We start from the raw sequence: 25,922 nt of genomic DNA, 5'->3' as shown, positions 1-25,922 counted from the left end.
CCCCCCCCCGCCCCCCCCGCAGGAAGGGCCCGCACTGCAGCGCCTCCCTCAGCTGCCCAGCCTGAGCTGCCGCAGCTTCGCCAGGTCCCGCTGGGAGCGGGGTGGAGGCCTCCTGAGCCCGGGGGCAAGGCCCGGGCCACGCATGCAGCACTTCTCTGCTTCAGCCCGGCCAGAGAGGGAGGCCACAGCTGGGATGCAGCCTCGCAGGTGGGAGCGCGTTGGGGCTGGGATGCCCAGCTCGGGGGCAGGCCCGGGGCCTGAAGCAACTTCCTGCCCCTTCCCCCCCCCCGGCTCTGGCTGCTACTGTGCGGGGGAAGCGCCTGGCCAGGGGCGCATGGGCTGGAGAGCGGCGGGAGCCGGGAAAGTTGGAGCCCGGGGAGGAGGCAGCTGTTTTGTGTGGCTGGGAGGGAGTGGAGAGGAGGGGGAATGTGGCGCGCTCAGGGGAGGAGGCAGGGCTGGGGTGGGGATTTGGGGAAGGGGTCCAGTGGGGCAGGGAGGGGGCGCAGTTGGGGCGGGGACTTTGGGGAAGGGGTTGGAATGGGGGCAGGGAAGTGGTGGAATTGGGGCGGGGCCAGGGCCCCCCGTGGAGTGTCCTATTTTTTCAATGTTCAGATATGGTAACCCTAGCTTATTTGTCCCCTTCAACTGAGTGTTGAGATCCATTAGAGCTGGCACAGAACAGCAGTTATGAGTGAAAGAAGAAAACGCCCCTCTGGAGCAGCATTCAGAAGAAGAAAGCAAGCAAAGGAAGCTTTTCTATCTAAGCAGGAAGGAGCTCTCCTGAGATACATAGACACAAATGTTCACGGTGAGTCTTCCAGCCCCAGTGAGGATGTGAGTGGTGAGGAGATACCTGATCTTCCAGTTAGTCAGAATGCAGATGACCTGGCAGCTACTGCAGCATCCATATCTTCATCTCAAATGGATGTAACCATGCACATTCCTGAAGAAAAGTGTAGATCAGAGAAGAGTGTGGTGGAAGCGCAAGAAACAGCTGCTTCTGAGTTTAGTTCCTTAAGTCTAGATGATCCAGGACTGTGGACCCACTTGAGCGGTAGCCTGAGGGACTTCCTTGTACTGCATGGGTCACAGCAAGTGAAAAACTTCATGTGCCCCAAAGACAATGAAAATAGAAGTTTCCATCCAACACATTACTGGCATGAAATCCCCAATGGTGACAAAGTGGAGAGGCCATGGCTTATGTGCTCAAAAACCCAGAATGCTGCATACTGTTTTTGTTGCAAATTCTTCCAGTCTAATGTTCCAGCCACACTGGGTTCTACAGGAACAAAGGACTGGAAAAATCTGGCTAGAAATCTGGCATGCCATGAAAAGGCAGCAAATCACCAGAGAGCATTCCATAGGTGGAAAGAGCTTGAGATGAGACTAAGGTTAAAGGCCACCATAGATGATCAGCATCAAGAGAGGATTGCATCAGAGTCTCTTTACTGGCAAAATGTTCTGAAAAGGCTCATTGCCATTGTGAGAGTGCTTGCTACCCAACACCTAGCACTGTGTGGCACTTCAGATTAGCTGTATGTGCCAAACAATGGAAACTTCCTTAAAATTGTGGAGCTGATGGCTGAGTTTGATTCTGTACTCCAGGAGCATCTAAGAAGACTCACCACCCAAGAAATGTACACACACCTTGGAAAAACAATTCAAAATGAGATCATACAGTTACTGGCAACAAAAGTCAAACAGAAGATTGTGGCAGATCTGAAGTCAGCAAGATATTACTCTGTTATTCTGGACTGCACACCTGACATCAACCATATGGAACAAATGACTTTAATGGTGCATTTTGTAACAACAACAGAACCTAGTGAAAATGTCCCTGCAATGGTGACTGTCAGAGAGCATTTTCTAGAATTTATTGACATTGATAATACTATAGGAGTTGGTATGACAAATGTGCTTCTTAAAAAGCTGGAAGATACGGGAATTGTGATAGCTGATATCAGAGGTCAGGGTTACGATAATGGTGCCAACATGAGAGGAAAGAACAGAGGAGTGCAGACATGGATCTGAGAGTTAAACCCTCGAGCTTTTTTTGTCCCATGCAGTTCTCATTCATTGAACTTGGTGGTCAGTGATGCAGCTTCAGCTTCTAGTGAGGCTGCTGAATTTTTTAATGTAATTCAAAGCATCTATGTATTTTTCTCTGCATCAGCTCATCGATGGCAAATTTTGAAGCAACATCTGGGAACATCCTCTCTGACACTGAAACTACTGAGTGCCACATGATGGGAAAGTCGAGTGGAGGAGATAAAGCCTATCAAACACCAAATTGGGAAGATAGATGATGCCATAGTTGCCATTATGGAGGATAATGCTATGACAGGAACTGTTCTTGGGAGAACAGTGGCAGAGGGAAATAGGATCACCAGAAACATACATAACTTCAAATTTCTGTGTGGCTTAGTGTTGTGGCATGACATACTGTTTGAAATAAATGTTGTAAGCAAGAGACTCCAAGGTGTTGACCTTGATATATCTGGAGCAACGGAACAACTGGACAAAGCAAAGTCATACCTACAGTCTCACCGGTCAGATGAGGGATTTCAAAACGTTCTGAAGAGTGCACAGAACTTGGCAGAGGAACTTCACACTGAAGCTATTTTCTCCCCTATTCAAGAATACAAGAGTCACTGAAGAAGACGACATTTTGATTACGAGGCATGGGATAATCCCATAAGAGACCCCAAACAACAATTCAAAGTTGAATTCTTTAACCAGATGCTAGATTGTGCAATACAGTCAGTTGAAGAACGTTTCATGCAGCTCAAGGAACATAGCAGTATATTTGGGATGTTGTATGATATTCCAAAACGCCTCACTATATCTGAAGAAGACCTACACCAGCAATTCAGGGCACTAGAGGCAGTGTTGACACATGATGACAGGCGTGATATTGATGCGAGTGATTTAGGTGATGAACTGAAAGCCCTTTCAAAATACATTTCAGCAGGATCAACTCCAAAGGCTGTTCTGGAATATATGTGCACAAATAAGATGACCACCCTCTTTCCAAATGCTTTTGTTGCTCTGCGCATACTTCTAACGCTTCCTGTAACAGTTGCCAGTGGAGAACGCAGCTTCTCCAAGCTGAAGTTAATAAAAACACATCTACGCTCCACAATGACACAGGAGAGGCTGGTCGGCCTTGCAGTCATCTCAGTAGAGCATGAGCTGGCCCAGACTGTGGACCTTCAGCAGGAAGCAGTTCAAATCTTTGCAACCAAGAAGGCACGGAAAGCATCACTTTGATTATTCAAACAGATAAAAATGCCAGTGTTTACTATGCAGAAAATAAAAGTTATTTTTGCTGTTCAGGCATTTGAAAGTTAAGTGTTACTTAAAATTTTTGAACAAGGCATTTTAAGTTGTTAGTTCTCCTTTATTGGGGTAGGTAGCAGAGCAGTACCGTGAGAGGAGTAGAACAGGAAGAAGGCAGAATTGAGATCTTTCAAAGTTTTGGCCCAAGCGAGAGGGTATGGGGGCATCATTTGAGCTCCCCGCCTCAGGTGCTAAAATGTTGTGGGCCGGCCCTGGTCCATTTTGGTCAATTTCATGGTAATAGGATTTTTAAAAATTGTAAATTTCATGATTTCAGTTTATTTAAATCTGAAATTTCATGGTGTTGTAATTGTAGGGGTCCTGACCCAAAAATGAGTTGTGGAGGGTCGCAAGGTCATTGTAGGGGGTGTTGCGGTAGTGCTATCCTTACTTCTGCACTGCTGCTGGTGGCAGCGTTGCCTTCAGAGCTGGGCAGCTGGAGAACGGTAGCTGTTGGCCGGGAGCCCAGCTCTGAAGGCAGAGCTACCGTCTGTAACAGCACAGAAGGCAGGATGGCATGGAATGGTATTGCCATCCTTACTTCCCCGTTGCCGCCTGCAGAGCTGGGCCCTCAGTCAGCAGCTGCCACTCTCCAGCTGCCCAGCTCTGAAGGCAGCAGCACAGAAGTAAGGGTGGCATGTTCTGGCATGGTATGGCATTGCCACCCTTACTTCTGCACTGCTCCTGGCGGGGCGCTGCCTTCAGAGCTGGGCGCCTGGCCAACAGACACTGCTCTCCAGCTGCCCAACTCTGAAGGCAGCGCAGAAGTAAGACTGGCTATACCACGACTGCCTTATAACCTTGTGACCCCCCTGCAACTTCCTGTTTGGTCAGGACCCCAATTTGAGAAATGCTGGTCTCCTTTGTGAAATCTGTATAGTATAGGGTAAAACATGCAAAAGACCAGATTTCACGGCCCGTGACGCATTTTTCATGGCCGTGAATTGGTAGGGCCCTACTCATGAACTACTGGGAGTTGTGGCATCAAATACACTTTTTTTTTTTTTTTTTTTTTTTTTTTTTTTATTGTAATATTTTTTTTTTTTTTTTTTTTTGAAGTGGTTTAATGGAAGAATATCACTTGTTGTTCTGATAGTTGCCCCCCCGCCTCGCGCTCTGTACACACCCCTCCCCCTGGAAAAGTAGGGGAGTATGAGACAGAAATAATTGCCATAATCCTTTTTCTCCTTTGAAGATGTGTATACAGTACTATCTGAAAGAGGTTTAAAATAATATGACCTAACACTAATGAGGAAATTAATTCAGGCTGATAACAGGAATAATTTCTGAACAGTGAGAACAATTACATATTGAAAAAAGACTTTCCAAGCAAGAATACCAGAGCCCACTATTGGACTTCTTATCCCTTTCAATGGAGGATTAAATTTTACTGGAAATGAAGTTCTATGAGATAGGTATATCTCCATATAAAAATTTGGGAGTAATGTGAAAGATCCAGTTACAGAGTAGGGGACTGCAATATGGTAAGGGGAAAATCAGTGTAGCATTTGTAAGGGTAAATCATGCTTTCCTAATTTGTTAGAATTTAATTTTTAAAGAGTTAACACTTTAGTGAAAAAGTAGAAACTGTAGATTTAATTGAGACTTTCTAAGGCGTTTGCTGAAATCTTACACGAGAGGCTGTTATGGAAACCTGGTAACCATGGGGTAAGAAGTAAAGCACCCCTGTTATTGGTTAAAAACAACATAAGAAATAACAAATAAGTGGGAATATCAACCTCCAGGTGAGTCTTACAGCCAGTTCCCAATGTGAAAAAATGACTGTTAGTGGAGTACTTCAGGGATAAGACGGGGAGCAGTGCTGGCTGAGAATTTTCCACAGAAATTGGATTTTCAATTAAACATTTTTGTTTGTTTGTTAAGTTTCTGCTTTCCACAGAAAATTTTGATTTTGAAGTTCAAATTTTCTGTGAGAAACAAACCGTTTCCAACCAGGTCTAGAGAGGATGTTCCAAGCAAGGAAAGATTTTAAAAAGCAAAACAAAACTAACAAACAACCACCCCTTCCGCCCCCTCTTCTTCTCCCCCCCCCCCAAAGAAAAGAAAAGAAAAAGAAAAAAAAAAACCCAAGCCAATCCTGAGATGATTTGGCTGGAAAGGAGAAGAGTAAATGGATGGATATATGAGACAAACATATATAATATGATAAAATAAAGTAATGTCTGGTTGGATGCTTATATTATGGAAAATGATAAATAGAAGAAGACAACACTATGAAGTAAAGGATACAAATTGAAAACTGATGAAAGAAAATACTTTTTATGCACCATATAATTAATCTGTGGAATTCACTGCCATATATTTGGGTAAACAGCTTATCAACATTTAAAAAAAAGTTTAGACATTTATAGAGATAAATGTAGTATTTGCAGTTACATAAGCTAAGATACTGGTTATGAAAAATATCCAAATTATAAACTAATCACTACCCGTGGTAAAGAAGAAAGTCTGCTCAATAGGTTGTTATTACATGCTTAGCTAGGTATTTTGGGAAGTGTGTTCATTTTCCCTTCAAACATCCATCATAGGCCATTGTTAGAGAGGGAATATTTGTCTAGCTGGATTATTGGTTTCGTTCATTATGATGCATAGTAACATCCCCATCAGTCCTATGGTGAAGGTGAATAAAATGTAGCACAGTAACTGCACATCAAAAGGAATGGAATGGGGTGCTGATATTTTATTTCCTGTTGTTGCTCTTACATGCAAGGGGAACATAAGGCCTTGTTAGGACTTGAAAAATGTACCAGATATTTACTAGCAGAGGTTTAATCTGCTGGGTGAAAGGCCCCACTAGCATAGGGTTACCATACTTAAGGTTTTAAAAAAGAGGACACTCCACGGGGCCCTGGCCCCGCCCCTTTCCTGACCCCGCCCCAACTCTGCCCCTTCCACAAAGTCTCCGCTCCGCCCCCGGCCCCGCCCCAGCTCTGCCCCCTCCCCTGAGTGCCCCTCATTCCCCCTCCTCCCTCCCAACCACACGAAACAGCTGCCCGAGCGCTACCGGCTTCACGGTTTGCCGGGCAGCCCCCAGACCTCCAGACCCGCTGCACCCCCGGCCGGGCGCTTCCCCAGTGCAGCCGGAGCCCGGGAGGGGAAGCGCCCGGCCGGGGGCGCAGGGTCTGGAGGTCTGGGGGCTGCCCGGCAAACCGTGAAGCCGGTAGCGCTCGGGCAGCTCGGCTCTTACAGAGCTGAGGAGTCAGGGAGCAGCAGCAGTCGCCGGAGCCCGCTCTAAGGTAAGCCAGGGATGCCGGCAAAGCTGGGAGTATTTTTCCCGGACATGTTCGGCTTTTTGGAAATCCCCCCCGGACGGGGGTTTGATTACCAAAAAGCCGAACATGCCTGGGAAAAACTGGACGTATGGTAACCCTACACTAGCAAAGAGCCTGGGGAAATGACTGGTACTCAGCACTAGATGGAGGAATGTGCTTCAAGTCCTAGACTTTTAAGGTAAGAAAAGATTATTTGATTATCTAGTCTAATCTCTTGTATAACAGTCACCTATGCCAGTCACTCCAGTACTGGGCTCAATAACTTGTATTTGACTAACGCATACCTTCCAGAAAGGCATCCAGTCTTGATTTGAAGATCTGCTTACCCAAGTGCCATCACAATGTTATTCCCCAGTCCCTGACTGAGGGCTCCATTTTTTAATCAGCCTCTGGCTAGTAGGTGATTTTAATAAATAAACTTGGAGCTTCTGCACTTATGACTGTGGGAAGGGAAATGTTTCAGTCCCCATCCCTGCCTCACCACTGACAAGGATGGGGTATCGCTAGTACTCTTCCCTTCCCCAGAGCCTCCAGGCTGCTGTGGGGGTGGGAGAGTAAGGAGAAAGAAGTATCTCCTGCTCTTTTCACCTCCATTTTCCATTTTGTTGGGTGGTCCTCACAGGGCTAGATTCACCATGGGGACTTAAGCACTGCAATTCTCAGCATTGCAGCACCTAGCTTTAGGCTGTCTAGAGGAATTCACAGCCTCAAGTTAGGCTCCCTATAGAATACATGGGGAGAGTTTGACACCTAAAAAAGGAACTCACAAAAGACAACCTGCAAAGCAGAGATCTGTCTAAGGTAGCCTGTAGGAAATCCCTAAGAGAGGTGTATAGTCTACTCGCCACTCTCAAAGGGAGTCAGGGCCCCAAATCAGATTAGTGGTTTTTCACCAAAAAAAGCAGGAAAGGTGGTGACATTGCTCCCTCTCCCCAGGCTTTTTGCCCAGTGGATATAGCATTTACAGAGGGTGTAGGAGATCTGGGTTCAAATCCCCCCTCTGCCTAGCAGAGGCAGTGAGACTTGGGTCTCCCACCTCTCAGTTGAGTGCCCTAATGACTGGCTATAGGGTATTCTGTGGGGCTTGCAGCCTCTGCTGTTGGAGATGTTTCACTGTGTATACATTAAGTCAGGGATCAGCAACCTTTGGCACGTGGCCCGCCAGGGTAAGCCCCCCGGCGGGCTGGGCTGGTTTGTTTACCTACTGCGTCTGCAGGTTCGGCCGATCGCGGCTCCCACTGGCCGCGGTTCACCGCTCCAGGCCAGTGGGGGCTGCGAGAAGCCGTGGCCAGCATATCCCTCGGCCCGCGCCGCTTCCCGCAGCTCCCATTGGCCTGGGACGGTGAACCGTGGCCAGTGGGAGCTGCGATTGGCCGAACTAGTGGATGCGGCAGGTAAACAAACTGGCCCAGCCTGCCGGGGGCTTACCCTGGCAGGCCGCATGCCAACGGTTGCCAATCCCTGCATTAAGTATTAATTGGGGCAGAGGACAGTGAGAGAGAAGAGTGGTTAGGGCACTCACCTGGGAGATGGGAGATCTGGGTTAGGTCCCTGCTCCACATCAGGCAGAATGGAGATGGGTGCTTGGGTGAGAGCTCTAACCACTGGGTATGAGGGTGGCAGCAGCACCTCTGCCCTCTATGTTGTGTGTGGGGCTTGACCCAGTAGACATTCTCCAAGGTGGGGGAACACCTTGTTTGTGAATCCCATCAGGGCTTAGGCATGAGTTAGGTACTGAGCTGCTGGTTGGTGTCAGGAATTAGGCAGCTGTAAACATATCCAGCTGCCAAAATTTAGGCACCTGGAAGAATGTAATGGTGGAAACATAGTGTATGTGTACACTGCAATAAAAGACATGTGGCATGGCTGTGGCTGGCCCATGTCAGTTGACTTGGACAGGCTCGTGGGACTCGGGCTGCAGGACTATAAAATGGTGTGAAAATGAATAGACTTGGTCTGGGGTCAAGGCCCCACAGAAGGGGTGGGTCTCAGAGCCCGGGCTCCAGCCCAAGCCCAAATGTCTACACAACATGAGCCCTGAGAGCTCGAGTCAATTGACCTGGGCTCTGAGACTCAGTTCTGTAATTTGTTTATTGCAGTGTTGATGTACCCTAGGTGCCTACAGGGGTTAGGCAGCCCCTGAGTGGTGGTTTTGTGAAAGTCAGTGGTGTCTAAATAGTGGACTTATTGTGCCTAAAGTGACAGTTTGGTGTCTAAGTCCTTCTTGTGAATCTATTCTCCAGTGCCTACCTCTGCTGCTTATAGCTTTGCCAAGCAGCAGTATGGAATGGACTTGATTCTGGACAGTTTCACTCCTGCAGAGGGATTTTGAATAGGCTTGATGAAACTGGCTAGAGCCTTCTTCATTTCAGTCTCCTGCTGCCTGGCAAAAGAGGCTGTTGTGCTTTATTTTATTTATTTTCTATAGTGGGAGTGTTAGCTTTAACTTTGACTTTCTTGGCTTTCATCTGTTTGTGTCACAATCTTTGCTATTTAAACTTTCTTCTTACATTTATACTTCCAAACTTTACTCTGTTATGGATTTTGGTGCCCCCCTGTCCCCTCCCCCCAAAAGTTTATTTTGAGAGTATAGCTTTAAATAGCTAGTTCCTCCCATGGGCTGCTTTATAAATCAGTGCTGTGGAGAGGAGTTGGGGACAGCACTATGTGGCAATGTTACAAGCAGTTTCTGTAGGTCTCTTGGGAATATCTGGGATTCAGATGATGATATATAGTACTGCTGTGTAACAGTTTGAGATATCTTGAAGGTCAGATTAAATGACCAGTACTGGGAGCCAATAGAGCTATTAAGAGTTTGTTCCTAAGGAAATCTGTTAATCCTTCTCTTTGTTACATTTGAAGCTGCACACTATCAAAACTACTCTATGTGCTTGCCTTAGTCTAGTAGTGTCAGTGTTTTATCAACAGATAATTGAGCCGCTCTAAAAAAAAAATTGGAAAATGGAGCTGTGACTAGCTATTTTTTGTTTTGTATGATTTTTCTTCTAAAAACAAACTGAAAAGAGAATTAAGGAAAACTTGAGAGAATTGGTAAGTGATAACTCTATTTAATATAGTATGTACCATAGGTTGAAGTAGAATGTCAACAGTCTGATTAGATCATAAGACAACAAAACAAACTGAAACAAATATTTTTCTTGTCTTTATACATGTGTAAAAGACAATAATTTTTTTAAAAAGGTATGAGAATTACATTTATTTTCCTGGAAAATTAGTCTACCTGCCTGTTTTAGAATTATCCTATTCTTAGTATCTAATTGTAATTCTGTAAATCATAATTATTGAGCTTAATTAATTTTTTCTCTTCAAAATTTGTATGTGTGTGCGCTTTTAGATGTCCACATAAATAGCATTGCTGTATATTCTCACACTGTAACTGATATTTCTTTGCAGGAACCTGGTATTATTTTCAGAATAGTGTGTGTGTGTGTGTGTGTGTGTGTGTGTGTGTGTGAAATCACATTCTAAAGAATTATTCTTAATTTTATACACATTTTTCATTGGAGTCTTAAACATTATGAATCCTTTTTTATGACTCTGAGTATGGGGGAGTTATTGGGAGCTTTAAAGAACTAATTTTTAAAAGGTGCAACCTGCAACTTTAGTCACCATGTTAAAAGCAAATGCTTGCTGTACACTTCCCGATTAATCCTTGGTATCCAGATAAAGCGAAACAGGTGAGGGTCAACTTAAGTTTGTTTAAAATATTTGTGCCTTACTTTTATTTTTGGTGTAGTAAATTGTTAACAAGAGCCTCTTTCACCTTCTATTCACCCTGTTTGTGGGCTAGACTTTGTCTTTCTTATTCATGTTGAATAGTACTTTATTCCACACTGCAAGTAGTCCACGGCAACTCATAGACTAAGGTACTGCTCAGCATGAGCAAGGTGCGTAAAATCTGGCCCTAAATGAATCATAGTTGTAATTGGTTTTGTCTGTGTGTATTTTGTTGTTTTGTTTTTTAAATCAGGTATTTGTTTAGTTTCCTATTTCCTGATCCTACAGTCTTTACTCAGGCAGAACTTCCACTGATGTCTCTGGGAGACTTCAGCCCAGAGATTTCATTGGGAGTTTTGTGTAAGAGCTGCAGGATTGGGCCCACAATGTATGTGTGAGGTGTCACAAGAAACCAGATGTAGTGTCTGAATTAGAACCCTGCATGGGATTAGTGTAGAGCCCTGTAGCAGGACCGGGATCCCCCAGGTCTCATAGGAGCTGCTGCCAAAATAGCAGGAGTGGGATTAAAAATAGTCCCACGCGGGACTCTAATCTGGATTCGTGATTGTCAGTGTGTGTATTCCATGGTATGAGGGCCCAGACTTGAATTTCTGCTAAAGTCAGTCTGAGTTTTGGTTGCTCAGCATCTCATTGGAAGGACTCATCATTATGCAGAACTGAGCCCGTTCAGTATATGCCACAAAAGTGAGATAATAATGACATTTAAATAGGATGGTTTATTGGTAATGTTGATTAATACATTTGAAAATGTGAGAGTTTAGAAAATATTGGCTGGTGCTTCCATTCTCTTCTCTTTGAGGGATCTCTAATGCAGTAAGATGTTTATTATTTTAGTTTGGAGACTGCCTCTCAGCTTGCACAACTTGAAATTTTACTTAGTGGCTTTGAATCATTGTAGTTAAGAACTGTCCATTATTACTGTTCAGAATAAAAAAATTAATTTTAAGCCAACATGGATATAAAATCTTGGAAACCAATAATATTTTAAAAGTTTCCAGGAGGTCTGGCACATTTAAAACTGCAGTGAACTAATGCCCTGCTATTTTATTGTGTTTCGAAATATGACCTTTTAAAATTTTACTTGTGTTTTTTCTATCAAGAGCCTTAAAACTAAAATGTGGAAGTAACTGTGTATTTAATTATCCTGGTCTGTAGCTCCTAAGCATGGGATCATCCTAGAAGATTACATCAGATCTCTAATGACTTTATTAATCTAGACATGAAAAAGGTTCTTGGTGGTAATGCGTGAATCTATTTATGCAACACTAGCCAATGATACTTCTTTGGTATCAGAATGATCTAAAATTACAAACTGAGTCATAACTTTTCCCTGGGTATGGCAATGGTTGCAGTCATGTTACAGCTGTTAGTATGAGTTTGTCATATAATATAATTCAAAGAAAAACACGGAGGGCAAATTACGTTGGAATAACATGGCGTAATGGTGGGTAATTGAGATCAATCAGACTCTGCCCAAGTAAATTCCCAATTTTATTTCTTATCTTTTACTGTATTCTGCTTCTATATTTCTTAGTCTTCTGGAAAAATGCTGCCCCTAATGGTAAAAGCGTTCAATGTAATACACGTGTATATATAACATAGTGTATGTACTCTAATAATACTTCTTTTGTTCTCTAGTCTTTGTAGATGTCAATAATCCCAAACCAAGAAGGTAATAAAACAAGAGGTCATAGTTCTGCTGACTTCCAGTGCAAGACAACCTGCTTTTCACAGAGTGCTGCTGGCAAAGAAGATTTCGGTTATTGACTTACAAGTTTAGGCCCCGATCATGCAAACACTTATGCACATGCTCAACTTCACACATGCTGAGTGGTATGTGAAGTTAAGCACATGCATAAGATTTTGCAGGGTCATCTCTTTAGACATTTAAACTTTTACAGATTTATCAAGGCAGCCCCTTACGGCCGTTCTGAAAGATTATACCTACCAGATCAGTCAACGGCAATAGCTGTGAGGCTGCAGCTCTGTGTTCATATTTAGGAAGGTTTAACCTCCCTCCCTTCCCCCCAGTCCTCTAATCATGGTGTCCCTTGGATTACTCCTGTGTTTCATTTCCAGTCTATGCAAAAGTCTCCTTTCACAAGTAAATCAGGATGCAATGTTTTTTTTTCTACTTTAAATTATTTGCTGACCATAAATTTCTAGACTCACGAACTAAAAATTCTTCAGCAGCCTCAAACTCTTCTACATTGACAACATGTCAAAACTTCTGAAAGAAGCCTTCCCCACAAAAAATAAAATATAAGAGCTTTCACTGCTTCATCCATCCCCTCTGGAAAAGCCTGAGTAAACAGGCTTGGTAACATACTCTCAAGCTTACAAACTCAGCTATCTCCGATCAAGGGGTGAAGCAAATTTCACATGGGAGGTCCCTCCAGCAAGAATGTCCTCCTGCCTGGCCCTGGGGTATACAAACCTAAGAACCGTTGCCCGAAGCAGCTGATGATTCCAAGTGGAATATGGTTGCTAGGGAGGAGAGGTAGCCTCTAAGGGCAAGACCCAATCCACAAAGCACTTTGTAGGTCAAAACCAATGCCATGAATTATAACTGGAATTTAGTGTGCAAACTGATTAGTAGAGTGCATTACAGAAAGTTAGTCGGAAGGTATCAAAGACACAGGTAAGATGGGGATGTCCAGATCTGAAAAGAATAGTGGTAACCTATTAGCACTAGATAAAGATAGCTGTAGTATAAAAAATATGTTTTCTATCTGAAAATTCAGATGCAGCCGGGTATGCAACAGGATCTTTAAACTGCAAATCTCGTTAACAAAAGGTGGCTGTACCTTCCTCAAAGGAGCAGAAAAGGTGGTAGAACGAGTTCCATGATAGTCCAAGTGGGACAGCGCTTAAAGCAGAACAGCAGTCATCTAATTCACATAATCCTACTCCTCTCTGGATCAGTTCTTAGAAAAGCGAAGTGAACCACATGATCAATCATATCAAAGGCAGCTGATAAATTTGAAAGAACCAGGGTGAAATCATGACCCCATTGAAATCAGTGGGAGTTTTGCCATTGAGTTCAGTGGGGCCAGAATTTCACCCTCTTATCTTTATTGCTTTAAGGATATTATATAACCCACAAGACCAGCAATAGATTGTGTTGTACCCAATCCTGGAACCAAACGGAAAGGGTCAGAGATCTCTGAGGACTCCAGTTAGTACCAAAACTAACTTGCCATAATCTCCTTTCTATCACGGATGCTAGGTCAAAAGCAAATCCTATTTGTCCTAATGAATTCTCCCGGAGATAGCTTGGAAATCTTAGCCAGGTGAGAGAAGCAAGCTCCTGAGATGCATCCAAGAAGCATGTGTGTTCTGGAAGCCATGATCAGTGTTTGCAAGGCAGAGATCTCCCTAATGACTCTGGCCACATTGCTTTCTATTCTTATTCATAAAGGGAAGATTTGGAGACCTCCTATGTTTAGAAGAGGCAATCCTAGAAGACTAGTGTCTCAGATTTTGTAAGTGGTGCTGAAGATCAAGAATCAGGGTAGCTCCAACTACCTAGGAGGATGAATAACTATACTTCCCTTTTCCTCCTTACAATGAGCTACACTAATGTGGTTTTGCAAACTCTATTCCCCTCACTGTCCACATGAACTGGGTATTTTCCATTGTGGCTTGCACTAATGTAGCATTTTTAAGCATTGCTTTTGAAATGTATTTTGTACTGCTTGAAAGCAAATATATGCTAGAAAAATGTTTCGTTTGGCTAAGTTTCTACATCATAATCATGTATAAAGAGATAGTTGCCTTGCCTTGTCAGGATGACAACAATGACAAAGAAAAGAGATTTTTTGATGGTACGGAGTTGACAAGCTGGCGGGGGTGCCAGAGACTGTAGTGGATAAGGGTAAGGGTAAGAGTTCTAGAAGGAAAGCATGGTCCCTTCTACAAATTGACCTAAAATACTTGTTACTGCTTTGGAAAAGTGTCAACAATCCTAGTAGGAGGAAACACCACATTTTCAAAATACTTATTTTGTCTAAATCCTGACACCAGTGAAATCCCTAGGAGTTTCAATATGATCGGAAGTAATATTATGAAGTGTTATTTTTCTCTTGGAATATTACAACTAAAATTGTCTAGGTAGTATTTTAAAAACTCTCTGATGAAAATAATACAGTATAAATTATTATTGGTTCTTTTCATGAGTTAGGACAAAAGTAAAAAAACACTATTAGTTCAGCGTGTAGTATCTGAATCATAGAAGATTAGGATTGGAAGAGACCTCAGGCGGTCATCTAGTCCAACCCCCTGCTCAAAGCAGGACCAATCCCAAATAAATCATTCCAGCCAGGGCTTTGTCAAGCCGGGCCTTAAAAACCGCTAAGGATGGAGATTCCACTACCTCCCTAGGTAACCCATTCCAGTGCTTCTCCACCCTCCTAGAGAAATAGTTTTTCCTAATATCCAACCTAGACTTCCCCCACTGCAACTTGAGACTGTTGCTGCTTGTTCTGTCATCTGCCACCACTGAGAACAGCTGACCATCCTCTTTGGACCCCCCCTTCAGGTAGGTGAAGGCTGCTATCAAACCCCTCCTCACTCTTCTCTTCTGCAGACTAAACAAGCCCAGTTCCCTCAGCCTCTCCTCGTAAGTCTTGTGCCCCAGCCCCATAATCATTTTCGTTGCCCTCTGCTGGACTCTCTCCAATTTGTCCACATCCTTTCTGTAGTGTGGGGTCCAAAACTGGACGCAATACTCCAGATGTGGCCTCACCAGTGCAGAATAGAGGGAAATAATCACTTCCCTCGATCTGCTGGCAGTGCTCCTACTAATGCAGCCCAATAAGCAACAAGGGAACACTGCTGAGTCATATCCAGCTTCTCGTCCACTGTAATCCCCAGGTCCTGTTCTGCAGAACTGCTGCTTAGCCAGTCGGTCCCCAGCCTATAGCAGTGCATGGGACTCTTCCTTCCTAAGTGCAGGATTCTGCACTTGTCCTTGTTGAACCTCAACAGATTTCTTTTGGCCCAATCCTCCAATTTGTCTAGGTCACTCTGGACCCTATCCCTACCCTCCAGCGTATCTACCTCTCCCCCCAGTTTAGTGTCATCCGTGAACTTGCTGAGGGTGCAATCCATCCCATCATCCAGATTATGAATATTTATATGATACTTGTATGGAGACTTGTATACTTCCATAATTGTGTTTCCATAATGAAATGTAATTATTATACAAGACTATGGTGTGTACCAAGACTCAGAGAATTTGAACTGTCTTCCTGTTGTTATTTTTGTTGTTCTGTGCCTAAGATGAAAAAAAGACCGTGCTCTAAAATCATTACAGATATTTTACACAACTACACTCACAATTTATTGTGAAAATTAACACAAACAAAACTGTGTTGTTGTTTTTTAAATCCTCCTTTCAGTTAATGGAAGTGCTATTGTATATGCGGGCTGAGGAAGAAAGCTTAAATAAATTGTTTGAAAACAATATCTAGTTTAATAGATATGTTTAACAGTTTAATATAAGCAATGTACTGATGTGCTGTTAGCACTGACCCCCCACTTGGTAAGGCAACTCCCATCTTTTCATGTGCAGTGTATTTATACCTGCCTCCTGTATTTTCCACTCCATGCATCTGATGAAGTGGGTTTTATCAGACGAAAGCTTATGCCCAAATAAATCTGTTAGTCTCTAAGGTGCCACAAGGACTCCTCGCTGTTTTTGCTAATTTAGGCTGAGTTTGTCATAAATAGTTGGGGCTGTGCACACGTGACTCTTGCTGAGCTAACTTTAAAATGCAGTAGTTCTACTGAGTGCATTTTGAATGCTTAAACAGGTTTTTTTAGTTAGATCACTAACATCCCAATCTTGCGTTGTTCTCCATATAGGCAGACACAGAGCACGGTTGAAGTCACATGTGGCTCTGCACAGGTGCAGGGGGGTCTGACAGCAAAACACAGCACAGGATTGCTACTTAAATCAAATGCATTTACATTCACGTCTACCAACAAGGTGCCATGAACATAGCTATAAAATTCTAAAGGAAATACTCTTTTCTGCAGTAATATCAGGACCGTCAGTAGTCTTTTAATGTCAGACAGCTTGTGTCTTTCCTGGGTGCTGAATGTTTAAAGTAAAGAAAAACCAGCTTACTATTGGTTACAAACAATGGGGTCGCTGACCTGGGCGGCCGTTGTTCATGCTGACGTCAGAGGGAGTTGATGGCACTCAGCACCTTGCAGCTCTGCCACGTTTATTTTTAGAGGCTGAGCTTTTAGAAGAAAAATCAAAAGAAGAGGGACCCATATCTTCAGTGGAATATGAAGCAATTAGCTGTTGTCTTAAAAGCAGGAGGTTTTTTTTATTTTTATTGAATATTTTGAAGAAATACACCTGCTGTTACAGGATTCTAGCTTTGGGGGTATTTTTACCCCAGGCTTTTGATTTCTGAGGGGCAGTAATATATGTTTCAACACCAGTTTCTAATTTACCTGGTTTAAAAATAATGCATATCGAATTTGGAGGACACGAGGTAACACCCTAGGTGTATGTCCCCTGAGAACTGGAAAAGTTTCAAGGCTTTTGTGGAATCGCAGGAGGGCACTGTACTGGGAAAAGGAAAAGTTTTTAGCTTTCAGCAGGAGTAGGGGTAAGGTTCTTCAAGAGTAATTCCTGCCTCTCTCCTACCAAGAATTCTTTTCAACTTAAGAGTTTGCACTCCTGACATAATTGTATCGCCCTGCTGCTGACCCCTCTCTCAGGCTGGATACTAGCAGGGGAGGAGAGATCAGTCCGGGAACATGGAAGAGCTGAGAGCATGGAACAGCTAGGGTTGCCAATTTTGGTTGGACATATTCCTGGAGCGGAGGTTTCATCACATGACATAATCTTTAATTAAAGATTAATCTTTAGTTCCTGGACACTCCAGGACAATCCTGGAGGGTTGGCAACCCTAGGAACAGCTAGGGAAGCAGGAGGGGAGTCCCATGCACTTCAGGGGAGAGAGAACAGTAAATGGGAGGAAGACAGAGCTCAAGTTGGCAAGGATGGAGTGCGGGTAGTAGGGGTGAAGCGCAAAGAATTAATATCTACAGAGGTTTAAAGAGGTTCTTGTTTTCTTTTCAGAATAAGAATCCTTTACCCCTTTTTTACTTTTATAAAGGAATATCCTGTGTTGATATGGGAAATGGTGTCTTGAGCCCCAGGCCTGCAATATTGTTCTACATAAGTGGACAACATGTCTGCAAGCAGTTGCCGTGGCTCCAGGATTGGGACTTACTTAGATTGGCTAAGGCCAGGTTGTTTCTGGCCCTTGTGTGTAGGAACAGAAGGTACGGCTTGAGGGGCTTTTCATATCCCCATCTTACAGACCCTGCATATAGGGAGCAGAGGGACTGGTTCCACTTGGGGATGCAAACTATCCCCACAAGCGTGGGAAGAGGCGGAGTATGGCCCTGTCTCCTCCTCCACACAGGCCTCAAGAGCAGGCTAGTTGAAGCATCAGGAAGGTCCTGGAAGGACTGTGCCTCCCAGAGTGCACTCTGAGATTGTGTATCTCCACCTCGGGGTGTACACGATCTAGAGCGCTCTTCATTATGAGAAGTGTAGTGACACGATGCACTAAAAAAACAACAGTGTAAACAGTTGAATAAAAATGTTACTGCATTTGGGGTTTGGTGTGTAGGGGTTGTATTGTTCATAGATTATTTTTTTGTCTGTCATTAGAAGCAATAAAACTACTGCTATACTTTTTGATTTAGTTCATTCTGGAGGATAATTTTTAACAAACTGAGGCTTGCTTATTGGTTATGTCCAGGAATATTTGGACTGTTATTCTAATTACAGTCCTTAGCACTTTCATATTTCAAACCATATGTAGGAGAATGTGCTGTACTGCATGTCTCTATCACAATTCAGCAGAACTGGGGTATACTCTCTAGCTACACTCCTTATTTTATTACAACACTGTTTTCAAAGGGGTGATTTCAGTTTTTTTAAATAATTACTTCAACTAATGCAGAAACATTTTAAACATTTCAGCATTGGATTGTGTGGGTTTGAAGATTGGGTTTGTGAGTGCTTTATAATAGTACTGTAATGCTGGATCTTCCTTTTATAAGGACTGCAAATATGAAATCTGAAGATATTTCCCTTCCCCAGGGCAGAGAATGTTTAGGTGCTTTGTTTTTAATGCAAACATCTTTAGAGTAATGCAAGTTCCTATCTATGAGTGATGGACAAAGATGCCCATCCAGACCTTAACACCAATTGCGTGCATGTATGTGTGTGTTTAAATATGAAAAAAGAAGCTAAAAAAGATTTCATTTTGTGGCTATAATGAATATGATTTAAATTGAACAGCAGTAACAGTTTCCCCCCCCCCCCGCCCCCCTGCTGGGTAAATAGCCCAGTCAGCTTCCTATCATCCAATCACCTGTGGTTACTGTGCCTCCACCCCCAGGAGCCAGCAGCTCCCACCTAACCCACAGTTTTAAAGCAGATAGTTTGGTAAAATCATATAGAACTGTTGCTGCTCACATTTAAGGACACAGAACTGCAGGACTCATTTATAAGAAAGGCAGAAGCTTGTCCAACAAAAAGTTGCATTGAATCAGAAGGTTAGTAATAAAGTTTCATGCTAAGAAACTCTTTTTAAAAAACAGTCAGTTTCAGTACACATGAAGATTTTTAGTATCCTGAAAAGATTATGGATATCACATATATTAAAACAAATTACTAAAATTTTATATGCTTTTGAAAAGCAAGACCCATGATGAATATATCATACCTTAAAATATTAACCTTATTAATGCTTCTCTAACTAGATGCTATACTGATCTCCTTTCAAATGTGTTAATCAAATAGAGACGGTTTCCACATTAACCTAAACAAAGACCATTGCTGTTTGAAGGAGGCTAAGTATTTAGACATCTGTTCTGTTGTCTTGCTTTTCTTAAATATCATTACATTGTTTTTTCTTTTTTTTTAAATATTAAAACTTCTATGAGGTTCTTATTCATAGCATCAGCATTTATAATGCACAAAATCAAAAGTACAGTTCATATAAAATCATGCATTGATATGTTAGTCTCATGTATGTACATTTTGCAACTTTCAAATCTTTGTTCTCTTAATTTCATAGAGGATGAAGAAAACCAAAGTTAAACATCCTCATGCCAGGAAAGACAAATCAATGCTAAAATTGAATTAGGCCAAATTAACTGAAGATGGCAGTAAGTTATAAGGAGAGCTGGTATTGTTGGAGAACATATTGGTACAATTTGTTTCAGGTTTTTTGAAGGAAACAGAGGCAGAGGAAGGATTACATTTTTATCTGGAGAAGGTTTCCATATTTCTTTCTATTTTGAATATTCGTGGGGCATTGGGGTCTGTAGATAGGCCACTTTTTTAAAAGAAAGTAGTGTTCATATCAGATGCAGTACTGTAAAATAATATGAAGTCAGCAAAATATGTTTTAACAACAAATAAAGGTACCAAAAAACCTCTTGAAAATAGCTTTCCCCTGGAATATTTAAGCATATATGTTAACAATAACATCACATTTTGGATTGCACATAGTGTTTGCTTTGTACAGTACATACTTTTGTCATTTATATTATAGTTTAAAAAAATGCAAAACTCAGGATGAAATATTTCAAGAGCCTACCACAAGACAGTAATTAAATTGAAAGGTGTGTCTTCTACCACCCCCAGACTGGGGAGTGATTTGTAATTTTTGTGTTATTTATTTAAAGCAAAATTTTATTTCTCAGAGTGAAGGCAGAGATTACAATGTAAAAGGTAGATTAAATTGTTTTTCTGTAGACATACAGACTCTGTCCATATACACCTATTGATTTTTTTTCAGTTATTTATGAAGTTTTGCAACAAAATTAAGACCAAGTCCTGAAACACTTTACATGTCTGTGGAAGAGTCAAACCTATTTAAGAGCTGTATGGAGACTTTGTGGAAGGGGACTCTGTATCCCATGAGTACTGTGACAGTTTAGGGGTCTGCCTGGCTACAAGTTATGAATTTTTTGATATTATGAACTCTCTGTGTACTCTCTCTATATATCAAATTACAAACTCCAGTTTGTATTCTGAGCACCATTTTGATTATAAGCTTGTTCTGTAGCCTCCATATTGAGCTGAAACACACAGGAGGTGTCAGGAGAAAATCTTGCACCTAGCAGAGGACTAATAATGGATGGTTGTTAAACCTTAATGATCACTCATTCAGATGGAAGCGCCCTTGGACACAGAGCGGGCTGTCACCCAGGGTAAACCAGTTTTTCAAGTCTGGACTCCACATGGATGGTGACCAAGTAACAAAGCACCTAGTGGGCCACAATGATCACCTTATGGGGTTTGAGGCTGACCAGAGAGGTCATCTGATGGGGAGGGATTGGAAGCCTATAAAAGAAAGGGTCTTTCAACAGCCATTTTAGAAAAGACACCAGAAACATGCTCCCTCAGTGCTATCAGCACAGCAACTGTACAGCCACCCACCCCTACCCCCAGGACCCTAGAAGATAATGCCTGGAAAGAAATGTGCATGACAGTCAGCAGCAAAGCATTTAAGAGGCTGTTTACCTCTTACAGCATATCCTTAGGCAAACTTCAGAGCAGTTATCCAAAAGGATAAAGACCATCAGGTTGCAGTGTTTGAGGGGTTTTTTCCTTCTGATTCCTTTCTTTCTGATAGAAATCAATTGGAAAAGGAATCAGTGGGCCTCCTCCTAACTGCTCCTACATCACTAGGAAGAAGAGTGTTCTGGGATACATCCTGGTCTCATTCTCTCCCCTTCATGGCAGCTCTCCTCCCAGGGCTTCAATAACCTCCTTTGGTCCCTGCCTGAAGAAAGAGGGTAGGGAAAACAGGTTCCACAAAGGGCTGCTTATGGAAGCAGGGGTTGCTTTTTTGGGGCTTAGAGCTCCCTAGTGTACTCTTCCACATCAAACCACCCATTCTCAAAATGGGTCAACCCAGTGTGGTGCTGGATAGGAGTGAATGATTGATTGACGTGTTCCTTACACCTGCCGGAGGCTTGGGATTTGGCTTTTACAGTGTAACTCAATTGCATTTATATAGTAATCATGGTAAACATCTCTTTGCTGGAAAAATTCTTAAGTCACCCACAATCACCTTGTGGAAATGCTGCCTCCAACTGTGATCTTATCTGCTCTTATATGCTAAGCAAGGGAAGGCTTAAGTAAGAATTTAGATGGGAGATACCCTTCAGCCAGAGTGCTGCAGAAGGTTGTATTAGTGATTCAGTAAGTGATAGTCAGTACTGAACAGGGTGGATTTGATTTAAATAAATCACTAGTCAGGAAGACTTGATTTAATCATTGATTTCTAATTAAAAGTGCATTCTTGTTTGTTGTTATAACCTTAATACATATTCTTCACAACTCTGAGATAGATGTAGATTTCATTTTTAGATGGTACACACTATATATTTTTAAAGTGATTTATTTTGAAAACTTTTCAGATTAGTTTTACAGCTGTATCAGAAAAGGAATGATTGTTTGGTTATTTTATTTACCAAAGGTAATTGAAGCAGATATTTATGAAGTCATTGGGAGGTGAACTATCTCTATTTCAACAGGTTAATCATTAATATTTGGAGGATTTTCTTGCCATGCTGTATTAGGAGGAGAACATCACCAGACAGACATTTAAATTATTTTATTTAACTAAAACAACAATGTTATGTATTCTGGATATTTTTCTTCAACAGCAAACATAATATTTTAGCAAAACAAACATATGAATTTTTGAATTTAGTTAAACATTCAAGTTTTTTAAAATCAGGTTTGTTTTTCTTAAAATTGTTTTTAACTAAAATAGTTAAAGGAAATATTTAAAAAAACAAACAAATTAAATCGACTATGTCAGCCAGGTCAACATGAGAAACTTAAAATATTGGATTCTGCAGCTAACTCAGTTAGGGTGACCAGATGTCCCGATTTTATTGGGACAGACCCGATTTTGGGGTCTTTTTCTTATATAGGCTCCTATTACTCCCCACCCCCGTCCCGATTTTTCACATTTGCTGTATGGTCACCCTAAACCTTCATTTTCCTGTTTGTTCATAATCTGGAAAAGACAAACAAGCTTTCCTGCTTTTTCAGGTCCCAAACGACTTCTCAATTTGGAATGAATTAATCCAAAGGAAGAAAATACTCTTTCTACACCAGCAGAAGAAGTTACTGCTGTTAAAAGTGAGATTATCACTTCAACAGTCTCTGAATCCAAGTGCTTAAGTGACTTCCACCAGTTCACTGGTGTGACTTTCTTTAAAACATCATCAGCAAACATATATTTCTTGAATGGTTCTTATTCCCAAACTGGGTCTCTTTTACAGCCTGCTGCCATTCTAGGTTTTCCCTTCTAGTCAGAGAATGGTATGATGGATCTCAAATCAATGAAGGCTACGCTCAGAAAGCCCTCAAGACTTCTGGAATATGCTGCTCAAACAGTTTCACTTTTGTTTCTACTGCCTGTCCCTCCCTTCTCACATTTATCTCCAGACTTTTTCTCCTTGTCCAGATCTATTCCGCCCCCAACAATCTTCTATTCATTGAACTTTTTGAAACTTTGCACTTTTAGAGAGAGGTAAGGGATTGACTCCGTGTACACAAATTTGCAGAGGGACAGAGGTGTTATTTCTCACCTCTATATATTATTTATTTATTTTAAAACATTTTTGCTGTTAACAAGCATGGTATCTCTGGAGACACAAATCCACAGTTTCAGAACTGCAAAACTAGGCATCCCTGATAGTATCTTCTAGACTGAGTCCCATTGAGTAGATAGAAAGAGTAACCTAAATAATCTATACAGAAGCCCCTGGAACCCCATAAAATTGGGTCCCTAATTCACAAACTATTGGAATTCATTTACAAAACTTTTCTTAAACTTTACATGAATATATTGTCTCATACTATACAATTAGAATTTATAATCCCTATTCCATGATGACAAGTATCAGGGGGGTAGCCGTGTTAGTCTGTATCTACAAAAACAACAAGGAGTCTGGTGGCACCTTAAAGACTAACAGATTTATTCGGGCATAAGCTTTCGTGGAGCTATAATGTATCTTAATTAAAACTATCTTTAGATAGGATTTTTTTATAAAATGCTTTTTGAGGAAAAAACCTATTTTTATTTTTTTTAAAAAAACATTGATTTTTATCCATCGTGTTACTGAATCAGTGCCTCAGTATGTTTTTTAAACTGGGCTGGTTGGAGGTGCTATATTAAGGCATATCTGTAGGAACAGTTAGTCCGCAGCAAGCTGTGGTATAAATCTGTGTTCTGTTAGCCAGCTGCACACTAACAGTCTGTGTGGACCTTGCTGCTATTCACTAAAAGTCCCATAATGTGCTTTGATCTACCCCACTTTGAAATGAGAATAGATCAAACTAAGTACACTACAGGACTTTTAATGCACAGCAGCAGTATTCCATAGCACTTTTTAGTCTATTTCCATTTCACAGCAAGGAAGATCAGAGCACACCACGGAACTTTTAGTGTGCACCAGGCTATGTGTGGTAGATTGACACCCCAGCTTGCTGCACACAAACAGTTCATATAGACAAGCCCTTATGGATAACACTTAAAACCAAGCTTCTGACTACTTGTGACGAATGGTCACTAAAGATCCTTTGGCACTTTAGTCGTGATTGGGGGTGTTAGTTTCAATGTGAAGGCCAAACTTCAACTTGAGCAAGTGTATTCTCCCTACCATGCTTTGCCTAAAGTCATATGCATTTTTTCTTCACTTCTATCCTATACTTTTGTTGCTATATGCTGTTAAACTGCGTTTGTTTGCTATCCCACATATAACTGCCTTTCAATGGTCGATGCAATAATGGACATATATACTGTAATTAGTTTGCAAAGCAATTTACGTTCATTTGAGTTGCAACGTTTTTTACAAATGTACATTTCTTCATTGAGTATATGTTAGTGTGGATCCCATCATGGGCTCACATGCATCTCATGTACAAGATTGGATTTTTTTGGAATAGCAGTGTCTGGAGATGTCCTCGGTACCAAAGAGGCAGCCAGTACCAGCCCCATACCATCCCTTGGCACTGCCCTTCAATGAGGAGATATATTCCTCCTTCTGAATGCCGGGGTATTCCTTCTCAATGGTATTACACAAAGATCCCTTTACCCAGGAGGGAGAGTGATCTTTGGAAGTTGGTAGCTGAACCCCCTATATTACATTCCAGAGGGACAAGGAAGTGCTGCGACCTCACCTGACATTCATTCCTAAGGGGGTCTCAGAATTTCATCAAAACCAGTCGACCAACCTGCCAGTTTTCTTCCTGAATCCACATTTGGCACAGGAAGTAAAGAAATTACACACACTACATATGCCCAGGATGCTGCTTTATTACATTGACAAAAACCGTCACCCCATCTGTTTATAGCCACATCTGGGCATTCTAAAGGTCAAGCCTTCTCCTTGCAGAGAATACCAAAATTGATATCACGATGTCTCTTGCCGAGTTATCAGTTGGTTGCTGAGTCTTGATGCTTGAACTCTGCTGTAACTTTCCCGTTCAACAACATCCTCTGCCTCCTTCAGAAATGTGCCAATTTCTGAGAGCTGCCAGGCAGCAACATGGAGTAATCCACTGACCTTTATCAAGCATTATGCATTGGACTTAGTGAGTAAAGCCAGGGGTGCCAGAACTGCAGGAGCCGGAGGGCCATTCTCACCCACTTTTAAACATGGCTGTAGTTTGGGGACGGGGCTGCATTGCCCCCCAAACTGCAAGCCTTGGGCAGGCATGGAGTGGTGATAAGGTGATCAGCTCCCCTGCCGCAAAGTACAGCTCCTGCCAGCAGTGCCAGCCTCTTCCCGGTGGGGTGGGCTCAGGTGGGCGTTAACCCCCCTCGCCACGAGGCCCAGCCCCTCTCTGTGGCCCCACACCGTTCTGCCTCTTCCCCATGAGGCCCCACTCCCTGGTCAGGCTGGAAGTCAGAGCTGGGTGTAAGAGCTGCTCAGGGAGCACAGGCCACTGTGTGGAGCCCTGGACCTCCACCTGCCCTGGACAGCATCCCGGGGGAGGGGACACCAGGTATGGACTGCTCTTGGGCACCCTGGCCCCCTGCCCATGGCAGGTGGAAGGTCTGGGGCTCTCCACAGCGGCCTAGGCTCCCTGGGTGGCTCTTAACACTGCCCGGCTCCGGCTTCCTGCCTGGCTCGGGGGCAAGGCCTCGGGGGGATGAGAGGAGCAGGGGGCAGGACCTCATGGCACCCCCACTTCTACCAAGGTTCCGACACTCCTGGGTAGAGCAGATGTCAAATTCAAGATACCAAACTACAACCACTATTCAACTGATGCAGCTGAAACTCCTTGTTCCCACCATCCTGAAGGGATACAGCCTTCCAGTTACTTATAGTGAGATCCACATTGACACGTAATTAAGCCTGTCAGGTCAGTTTAAAGTACAGGCTACCAGCAGCAAATTAAGTAAACTGAGAAAAAGAAGGAGAAGAAGAAAAGGATATAGTTAGCTCTGA

General features: G+C 42.5%; 1 protein-coding gene across 3 annotated transcripts in view; it reads left to right on the top strand.

The window, feature by feature from the left end:
• Window positions 1–25,922, top strand: part of SLC7A2 (solute carrier family 7 member 2) — a 106,830-nt gene that overhangs the window by 50,586 nt on the left and 30,322 nt on the right. The window contains exon 1 of one of the 3 annotated variants that reach the window (XM_026647914.1): window positions 9,318–9,683. The exons of 1 other annotated variant lie outside the window; for it this stretch is intronic. The gene's annotated coding sequence lies outside the window, so the exon portion shown is untranslated. Of the gene's footprint in view, window positions 1–9,317; window positions 9,684–18,885; window positions 18,990–25,922 lie in introns of those variants that run through there. One more of the 3 variants, XM_026647911.1, reaches the window with a different exon arrangement.

Source organism: Terrapene carolina, unplaced genomic scaffold, assembly GCF_002925995.2.
Source record: "Terrapene carolina triunguis isolate 2854851 unplaced genomic scaffold, T_m_triunguis-2.0 Scaffold66, whole genome shotgun sequence".
NCBI lineage: Eukaryota > Metazoa > Chordata > Testudines > Emydidae > Terrapene > Terrapene triunguis.
This window is presented reverse-complemented; position numbering and strand designations above follow the sequence as displayed.